The sequence below is a fragment of the Sorex fumeus genome, unplaced genomic scaffold (genome assembly GCF_029834395.1).
Source record: "Sorex fumeus unplaced genomic scaffold, SorFum_2.1 ptg000063l, whole genome shotgun sequence".
Lineage (NCBI taxonomy): Eukaryota > Metazoa > Chordata > Mammalia > Eulipotyphla > Soricidae > Sorex > Sorex fumeus.
In genome coordinates this window covers 69,510,190-69,520,586 of record NW_026606120.1, presented here as the reverse complement: position 1 = coordinate 69,520,586, position 10,397 = coordinate 69,510,190, and positions in this window count along the sequence as shown.

The following is a 10,397-nucleotide window of genomic DNA, read 5'->3' as shown; positions in this document are numbered from 1 at the left end:
ACCCGGTGGTGCTCAGGGCTTATTCCTGGTTTGTGCTCAGAGATCACTCCTGGCAAGGCTCAGGGGACACTGTGGTGTGCCGGGGATGGCAGTGGGGTCAACCACACGCATGGCAAGTGCCTTACCTGCTGTGCTTTATCTCAGGCCTTGCCTCGCAGTCCCAGAGCTGGGATAAATGTCTGCCACGTGGGGTTCCGGTCCAGGTTTCAGCGGAACCCCATCCCGACTCGAGTCTGGTTAGGCCTGAGTGGGTGCGGCTTGGCCATGGGTGGCTGCTAGGGAGCTAGGCGGTATCAGGGTGAGCTTGCGACCTTTGGGGAGGCATCATGAACTGGGGGGCTCTCTCCGTGTGGGGGTTCAGTGGGGGCACAGAGCAGCCAGGCAGGACGCTGCAGTGGGTTGGTTCAGGTTTGTACGTGGGGGTCGTGTGCACGTGTGTTAGAGTGTCCTGCCTGGAAGCAGGGATGGGGGAGACCACCCTGGGGTGGGGGCTGACCTCACTCTGCAAAGCCCCTTCTGCCCATGTGGGTGGCCCAGGCTGCCAGGCCCTGACCAGTTCCTGAACCCAGGTCTGAGGGAGTCAGCAGCTTTTTGGGTCTGTCTGCCAAGTGGGATATCATCATGAGGGTGGGGGTGGGACGAGGTGTGGCGTGGGGAGCAGCCAATGACGTCATCCTAACCGGACCCCCAGATTCCAGAAGTCAAGGCCCAGCTGGGGTGAGGGTCCCATGAGCCCTCATTTGGGTTGAGGGGCAGAGCCTGGAGAGCCATGTGGGCTGGGGGGCGGCAGCTCAGGCATCCCTGTGCTTCCTGGGGGACCCCTTGGTTACTCCTGTGGGTGTCCTGGTTATGCAGAGCCTCATGGGAAGGTGGGCTTGGCCCCTCTCAAGGACTGAGCCTGCTCCAAGCGCTGTTCTGCGCAGACCCATGTCAGCTCACAGGAAGGAGCTCAGGCATCTCGGCCCCACTTCACAGATGAAGACACAGAGGCTTGGCGAGGCTTTCTTTGTGCAAAGCCATTCTGGGGGCTGGCGGCCTGGTGGTGAGTCTTTCCACCTGGGAGAGCAGGCAGCCTTGCCCCTAACTGCTCCTCTGTGAGCCATTAGGCCAGGCCTTTCCTGAACCCTCACCCCACAGGGGGTGGGGGAGCGGGGGAGCCTTCATACTCTCCCCCACAATCCGGGGAACAGTGATCAGCCCAGAAGACAGCTTGGTGGCTCGGCATACGGGTGGCTGAGTTCAAAGTGTGCCCATCCGGCCTTGCGGTGGGGCTCCCTGGCAAGGACAAAATGAAAGGACTGCACAAGGACAAATCAATGTTGTGAAGGTGCTACATCCACTGGAGGCCACAGGAAGCCACCGGAAGTGTCCAGGGACCTCAGACCCTCTCCCGAAGCCCCAGCTGAGGCCCGAGGCCCGCAGGAGACACCTTGACTTGGCTTGACTCACGGCGAACTGGCTGCCTGGCCCCTTTGTGGGGCTGGAGGGGCCCCGAGATCACACAACCAGGGGTGGGTGTGAGCCCTGTCTTTGAACCCAGGAGCTGCGACCAGCTTTTGGGATGCTCTTTCTTCCGCCTTTTCTTTTACTAGTCTCCCCTAACACTCCTAATCACCAGCGCTGCCCAAATCTCCTCCCGCCTGTGACGCACTTTCACGCACTCCAGTTTGCGGGCGCTCATGCATGCAAACTGCTCCTCCCTGAGGAGTGTGTGTGTGTGTGTGTGTGTGTGTGTGTGTGTGTGTATGTGTGTGTGTGTGTGGTGACTCTGCCTGCTGGCCGCAGCCAGTGGGGTGACCAGTAATCAGTGGGTGGGTGGGTGGGAGGGGGTGTCGTCACAATCCTTGGCCTTGGGGCCAGGTAGAGGCATGGAAGGGACCAACGTTGGGATAGGGGTGTTCGGGGGGGGGGGGGCACTGCTGCCTTGTTCTTACCTTCTTGTAGCAAAATGAGGAAAAAAGCACATTAAATGGACTTCTGCAAAGCCCAACCCAGCCGCTTGAGTGTGTGTGTGTGTGTGTGTGTGTGTGTGTGTGTGTGTGTGTTGTGTTTGTCTCTCCTTGGACATAGCTTTGCATATCCTTAACTCAGCAAAATGAAAACTCGGTGGCCGTGTTAGAGATCCAAACTGTTATTGTGGAAATAAATGTCAGTGACCTGAGAAATGTGAGTGCCAGGGGGGGTGGTTGGGCTGGGACTGGCCCCCAGTTCTGTGAACTGCAGCCCTGAGGAGAGAGCAGCAGTCTGTGACCTCGGCCCCGGTGGGAAGGGCCAGGGCATGGACGGGGCTCCTGAGCAGGCATCCCCAGGAAACCTGAGCGCTGGGACATGTGAGAGGCTGACGGGTGTTCTGAGAAGGGACTCGGGGCCAACACTCTGTGCCACTTACTCTCCAGCCTTCTCTGAGGCCAGCCCAGAGGAAGCGTTCCCTTAAACCTCCCCCCCCCCTCCCCCCCCCCCCCCCCCCCCCCCCCCCCCCCCCGCCCCAGCCTCCCCTACCCCCCAAGGCTGGTTCCAAAATAACCCAGGCCCCAGCAGACAGACGTCATGGGCCGTCCTGGCTGCCTGCCTGCCTGTCCAGAGGGTATGCGGATAAGGCTGAGCCCAAATATAGAGGGACAGGGCCTGCCATGGGAGCCCCACCGGCTCCTCTCCCCTGGGCCCTAGCAGGCTTTGCACCCCTTCACCCAGAAAACAGGCCGGACCCACCGCTGGATCTGTTCCATTGTTCCGTTAAGCCCAAAGCAGAGCCGGGAGGCTGGCCTCGGGCGACGCGGGGCCGGGCTGGGAACAGGCAGGGGGCACCCCTCCGAGGAGGGTCCCCCAGTACTTTTTTTTATAAGCGTCACTGCCCACAGGCTCGGGACGGCCTCTCGGGTGGAGCCAGTCCTGGCCTCTGTTCTCCGCAGCTTCCCAGGAGGCCGAGGTCATAAACCCGGGGGTGTGGGAGGCCGGGGCGGGGGAGGCATCTAGGTCGAACCCCAATAAAGTGCGGTTCGAATGGAACTGCAAATAATTCGTCCCGATCGCCCAGGTGGCCACCACCCTTCGCCGCTCCCGGGGCGCCGAGTCAAAGGGCAGCGCTGCTGACGCACATGTCGGGGAGACGCGCGGGCTGGGACCGCTCGGGCGCCCCGGGGTCGCGCTCCCGTCCCGGGCTCCTCGGAAGGCCCCGCCCGACGCCCGGGGCGCGCGGGAGCCACGGCAGCTCGGGGTCGGCTGGACCCCCGGCTGGCGACCCTGGAAATGGAGGAGAAGCCGGCGTGGGCCGGGCCCCGGCAGCTGCCGCGCGCCGGTGGCGCCGCCCGGCGTCGGCTTGGAGCCCCGACCGTGCGCCCTGGGCGCGGCCGTAGCCGCGCGGCGGGCGGGGAGCCTGGGCGCGCCGGTGGGGGAACTGTCGGGGCGCTTTTGCGGGAGCGGGCTGCGTTCCCTGCCACGGTGGCTGTGCTTCCCGCCGGGGGTCCCCCCGCTAGCCCCTCCGCTTCCCCACGCGCGCGCCCTCCCGCGTCCCGAGCCTCCTCCACTCGCCCCACGACGGCCGTCCCCGCCCCCGCCGGCCTCTTGGCGTCGTGCAGGGCCGCAGCCGCTGGGCCAGGCTGGGGAAGGGGCTTCTCAGGGCATCCTCCGCGCTGGGAAGCTCACAGAACCCCCCCCTCCCGCCCCAACCTTCCAGAAAGGCAGAGTCGCGTGCACCCACTGACTCACGTTCCCTGCGACCCCTTCCCAGCCCCCTGGGTAGGACGACCGAGGCTGGGATGGACACGACCCACTTTTCCTCGTCCCCTTGCTCACAAGGTCTAACTTAGCGCAGCACAGTCCGCCTTCGGGGCCGCGCGGGGTCAGGGTTAGCCGTGGGGTGTTTGTGCTAGTGACGTTTTATGAAGGTGTCAGAAGTTCTACTTCGCTTTTCAGTCCTTTGCGGGGTCGACTGTGCTCCCCCCGCCCGGGGCCAGCACGGGGCTAAGGGTGACCTGGAGCGCTAGAATACAAAGCACGCGGATAGGGAATGCGGCTGGATGACCAGAGGCGTCACCGTCCACGGCTCCCTCTTTCCAGAGTGAGACAGGCCCCCGGGCCGGCGGGCAGTACTGGGAGCCGCCCGAATCCCCCCTCCTCGCACTCCGTCCCCTGGTCCTGTTTTAGATCCTGGATCTCAGTTCTGGGGCCCAGCTGCCTGCCTCCGGGGCGGGTGTGCCTCACCGGGTGGAGGTCACTCTGCCAACAGTAAATGCCATCTAGGATGAGAGGACGGATCACGTCCAGCCGGCCGTGAGTCAGGACGACGCGTGAGCAGGCTGGGGAGGGAGGGTCAGTGCAGGGACCTGGTTGCCACCAGCTCAGACTGTGGGGAGCCCCCCCCTACATCCCCACACGCCCACTGTCCCCTCCCAGAGTGTCCGCCCACCCCCGTCCCATGGGCTTCCCGTGGGGGCTCTGCGGGCAGCCGGCCCTGGGCCTGTTTTGCAGGCAGGTGTCCCAAGAGTTCCCCGGGGAACAAGCACCTGCACTCCAGAGCGGGAGGTGGAGCTTGTTCTGGGAAGGGTTCCAGGGCGACCTTGACTCAGGCCAGCGGACCAGACAGCCAGGTGCACGCGGGCCGACCCCCCTGGCGCGGACAGTGCCTCAGTGGCAGCCCTCCTCCCAAGGGGGCAGTTTGGCTTGGAGGACATCTGGCCTCCGGGTCGCGCAGCAGAGGGTTTGCGCGTGCGCCTGACAGGCTACACCCCTGCAGAGCAGCCAGCAAGAGGCGCCCGCAACACCCCCTCTCCTGAGGGGCAAAGGAAACGCAGCAGGGACAGGGAGGGCAAGAACCCCTTTCCTCAAAGCCCCAGCCCCAGCGGGGCGGACGGCCCAGGTGCATCCCAGAAGGTGGTGATCTCTAGACCCACTGGAAAGTGCCCCTGTCACTGCCCTCAGCAGCCAGGGGCCCAGAGTGTCCCCTCCAAAGATCTTTCCCAAAGAACTCACTGCCCTATCTCCTCCATGCTAGAGGAGCGCCACCCAGCAGACCCCATCCCATCACTGGATTACCGGCAGCAGGCACTGCTCCCTGGGGGACTGGGGGACTGGTGGCCCTAAGCCATAACCTCCCTCTGGGGCGTTTAAGGCTGTTGTCTGGGGGGGGGGGGGGAAGCTGACCCTGGACACCTGTTGAGGTTGAGGAGGCGGGGCTCCAGTCTCCTGGAGGAAGGCAGCTGACTGGACAAGCCCAGACATGCAGATTCTGCCTGGGCAGAGCTGGACCCCCTGTGGGGAGCAAGACCCGCCTGTCCTCAGGTTCCAGGCCTCCCATGGGGGGTACAATCCCCTGGGGACTGCAGATTCCTAACAGGGGATACCCCCTTTACCTCTTTCTCCTGCCTTAGCTCTGCGGGGGGGGGGGGCTCCTCTCATGGGGTGGGGTGGTGGTGGTGTCCCAGCCGGGGGCCCATCCTGCCCCCACCAGTATCCATCAGGGCTCCCACACCCCAGACCCCTAGGAGGACTGGGCGGCCCTCCTGCTGCCCACGGTTCCAAGGACCCCCGACCTTCCATTTCAACACCCTCCTCACTTTCCTGAGGGGGGGACAGACGGATGGACGGATACAGCCCGGGCTCAGAAGGTCCCTCCTCTCCCTTTCCTCCATTACTGGGGTAACACCTGTCTCCCCCTTCTCCAAGACCTAACAGCTTCTCACATAAAACTGAGGGTGGGTGGGTGGGGGCAGAGCATGAAAAGGGAAACCAGATGCAGTCTTTCTTGAGGGGCGAGGTGGGGATCCCAAGCAGTGCTCAGGAGGTCCTGGGGCAACTCGCTGAAACTCTCAGCCAACTGCCCACTGTGCTGTGAGGTCCTGAGACTGTGTCCGAGTGTGTTGTTCTTGGGTCCTTCGGTGCTTCGGGGGCTCCTGGGATGCACCTGGAAATGCTCGAGCACCATATGTGGTACCAGGGATTGAACCAGGGCTAGCCACATGCTGGTCAAGTGCCTTTTTGTTTTGTTTATGGGGCCACACCCAGCGATGCTCAGGTGTTACTCTTGGTGGTGCCCAGAGGACAATATGGGGGGGCCGGGGATGGAACCTGGGTCCGCTGCATGTCACTCCAGCCCACAAGGCAAGTGCCGTAACCTCTATGCTTTTTCTCCAGGCCCACTGTTTTGCTTTCAATATTTCAAGTCATTGGGCTGAGAGGGATTCCACGGGTCACTTAACCCCAAAGCTATCCAAACGTACTTGACTTTATCAGCTCCCTTGCAGGAAAAAAATTACTTAGCACCTCCCCTGAAAAAAACTACCTTCTTTATGTAGACAGGAAATGCCTCCGAACTGCACCAAGGTCACTACCGCCCCTTCCGTTGGGCTCCTGACCGAGGGATGGTATCACTCTCCCCCCCTTTTGGGGCCCATGTATCTTCCTGAGTTGTCACTTTAGGACAGAAAACTGTAGGCCAAGGGCCGGAGAGCTAGTACAGCAGGGAAGTGCTTGCTTCACACACAGCTGACCCAAGGTTCGATGGCGGTATGATATCTAAGCCCCGCCAGGAGTAAGCCCTGAGCACTGCTGGTGTGGCACAAAACCCAAAATGATCCCTCACTCCCCCCCCCCCCCAAAAAAAAACCCCACCTGCAAGCCCGAGAGAACAGCAGCCGCAAGCTGCTGCAAGGAGGGGCAAGCGGCTGGAGGCCCCTGGGACCCCATCAAGCCCATCTCACAAGCTCCTCCAGGATGAGTGCAGGGCCGGGTGGCGGGGACTGAGGCGCAGACCTGGAGATTATTCCAGTCACGCAGAAGCTCCCCCTCTAATCCTCACCCCCTCCCTTCTCGTGTTCAGCCGCAGTTATAAAATCCAGGAAATAAATGTGGATTGATGGCCTATAAAGGGCTTAGTTAGTGCTGTGCCCCGCAGAGTTACATAACTCCTATTTATTATCGGCCTTGGATGAGGTTTCTCTGCAAGCCAGTGGCTAAGCTGATTCCCTGACGCTCCCTTTAGCTCCCATCAGAGGGGGCAGCTGCAGAAATGCTCCTGCAACTGTCGGGACCAGACATCAGTGTCTGTGTGTGCCACTGTTTCTCTGAGGGCGTCCAGCCCACTTGGTCCTCCCCTTGGCAATGGTTCTGGGCTCTGGACGAGCTTTTCCTTTTGGTCCCTGGGCTCCTGCTGCCTTGGTGAGGAAGCTAGAAAAGGCGTTTTCCTCGCCTCTGGTGAATGAAAGGAAGAACTGCGGCCTATGAGAATCCAGAGGCAGCCGGGTAGAAGGTGCTCCCGGCCGAAAGTCGCGAGTTCTTACGCCGAGCTCTGCTATTGGACAACAGCTACTCGGGGCCTCAACTTGTTAGGAAAGTGTACTAGTTTCCCTTATCTGTACAATTTGATCCCGACGAGGCACCCTACTGGTCTGGTCTGGCCTGCCCTGCTGGGTGGACAAGCAAGAAGGGACACAGGGGAGGGGAATAACAACATGGCGCCACCTTGTGTTCAAAAGGCAGCAGTGCCAGCCTCTAACGCGTCCTAAGGCACCGAGAGTGCTGTGAATGCTTCTATGTCAAATTTATCGTCGTTTTTCCTGCTTTCACACGTCCCTCTGTGCGTGAACAGGGGTGAAGTGATACAGTTCTTATGGATCACTCCTTTCCCAGATACGGGGGCTGAGAAAAGTCTGACAGGGTCCCAACATAGCCATGGTCCACAATATGGACAAATTGACTAGGAATAAAAGATATGTAATATGCTTTTGTTCACTGTCACTGTTACTGTCACTGTTCTCCCGTTGCTCATCGATTTTCTCGAGCGGGCCCAGTAACGTCTCCATCGTGAGACTTGTTGTTACTGTGTTTGGCGTATCGAATATGCGTCACGGGTAGCTTGCCCAGGCTTTGCTGTGCGGGCGAGATATTCTCGGTAGCTTGCCGGGCTCCCCATGAGGGGCGGAGGAATCGAACTCGGGCTGGCCATGTTGGCTGCGTGCAAGGCAAACGCCCTACCCCCTTTGCTATTGCTCTAGCCCATGTTTTTGTTATATTACTAAATAGACAAAGCAGACACCACATCAATATTACTTGTTCGAGTATTGCTTTTATCACACAGCCATAATACTCGCCCACATGTCGTGATTTCTGTACTTCCTTCCTTAGTTCCAATACCCGTGAGGGTGTCTTCCTCGCCCTCACACTCCTGATCCCAGGAGCCTCTGAAGCGGACAGTTGAGTGGGCAGGTGACGAGCTGTCACATGAACTGTAGCTAAAAGCACCCTCTGGGGGTCACTGTGTTGGGGCCACACCCAGCGGTACTCAGAGCTCACTCCTAGCTCTGCACACAGGGATCATTCCTGGCTGGCTTGGGGGTCCTATGTGGTACCAGTAACTGAATGTGAGTCGGCCGTGTTCACGGTGGGTATCCTACCCGCTGTACTTTCGCTGGGGCTCTGAAATTTCCCGACTCCAGACTTGGTCCTCTCCTCAGCCCCCACAGGTCCCCCACAGAGGGCCTTGAGTTTTCACTCAGCTCAGACGGCTCGGCCCTGGATCACCTGGGGATGACAAAAAGGACTGTGTTGCCGATCAACTGTGACCTTAGTGTCAGCAAGGCCCAGCTCCTCTGCAGCCGCTCTTGTGACACCTAGGGCCTGACGTCTCTTCTCTGAGAGGATAGCCTCGCCAAAGTGAACGGGGGATGCACTTTAACCAGTTAATGTGTATTTATCTTTTAGAGTCACACCCAGCAGTGCTGGAGCAGGAGTGTCATGGGGACATCAGGGAGCTCCCAGGAACGTACCCGGCAGAGCACGGGGGCCACGCAGTGCCAGCGGTAAGGGTCAGGCCCTCACACATGCCAGCACTGGGTTCTACCACCAGAGTTTCCTTCAGAGCCTTGCAGAGTTCCATGCGGTGGTTGGTTCTAAGTGCCTACACTTCAGTTACCCCGCGGGCCATACAGAATGTGGGCTGGGCCCGGGGGGAACCTGCTAGCAGCCCACCGAGCTGGGAGCAGCCAGCCTGCCCCAAGCTGGGCTCCTGGAAGCAGATGCTGGGCTGCTCTGAGTTTCTCTTGGGCAGCTGTTCCCCACAGAAGCAGCAGAATCGTCTGAGTTTTTCCCAAATACACCAGCAGAGTCTGAGATTCCTGCGGGGAGTGTCAGAAGGAAAAATGACCCGAGAACTCACTCGGTTGGGGGATTCTGGCCGCTGAGAAGCGAGTCTTTCATGGGCAGTCACTTTCTTTCTGAGCTATAAAGTGTTTCAGTCTAACTCCTTCAAAGCCTCAAGTCAAATCACAGCAACTTTTTTGTCTGTGGGGTGGTGCCAAGGTTCTAAGCAGACAGCTAAACTGTCTGGCTCCTTTGATACAGCACTGCTCACAAAATTGGAAATTCCGAACCATCAGCAGCATGCCAGAAACATGCGCCATGAGGGACGGGGTCCAAGGCCATTTCAGGCCGGCCCAGCAATCGTGGCTGATGTTGACCCGGACAGCAAACGGGGGCAAACCAAAGAGCCAGAATCTGCAAGCCCCACCCCGTCCGCATTCGACTGACAGGTATCATATTCCCCGACCTGACTGCTACCCCAGAACCACCAGGTAAAGGCCCTTGAGACAAAAGACAACACAAAACACTGGAATTGTAGCTGGAGATGGTATTTAAGGCATTCTGAGTCCCCTTGCCAACACATTGGTCCCTGCCTTCCTTCTGGGTGGGGGTGCTCGAGGCTGGAGGAGAGCGCGCGCTTGGGACTTTATGAGAACAGCACTCTTGTCCTGTGCCTCCAACCACATGAAAATGAGCGTTTCCCGTTCCAGGCTACTCCGGCCTCCCCAGAGCCAGGCTGGTTCACAAAGAGGAATCAGTAAGACTCAAAAGAATCCATTTCCAAAGGAATGCCGTGGCAGTGCCCCAGGACGCAGGGGGCAGCTGCGAGGCTAAGTCCTCCAGGGCAGGCGTGGCCAGGCTATGACTTCTCCCATGCAGCACCCGGCTGCGCCTGCCTGCTGAGCTGCCTGCAACAGGCCAACGGGAACACAGGGCTCTCCTGTCAAACCCCACACTTCTTCCACACAAACACTTCCACCCCACGACACTGCGTCTGGAAGCACGTCGGCTCCCACGTGATTCTCTAACCACCCTTCTTCCAGAGTCTCCCGGGCACAGGGATCACTAACAAGCATGTGTGTTTTTAACATTACAGCCTGCCGCTTATGATTGAGTAATCTGGCGAGTGGTGTGCCTGAGTGTCCTGTGTGGGTTGTTACTCAGCACTCCCACGTTTCTAGAGAGCCCTATTACTCATAGCTCGCCGAACACGTGAGGGAGCAAGCATGCTCACGGGTACTCCCACTGTCCACCTTCAGGCAGAGCCAAGTAACCCTCAGAAATGGCCTGTTTGATGGAAGAAGATTACTGGAATTTCAAATAAA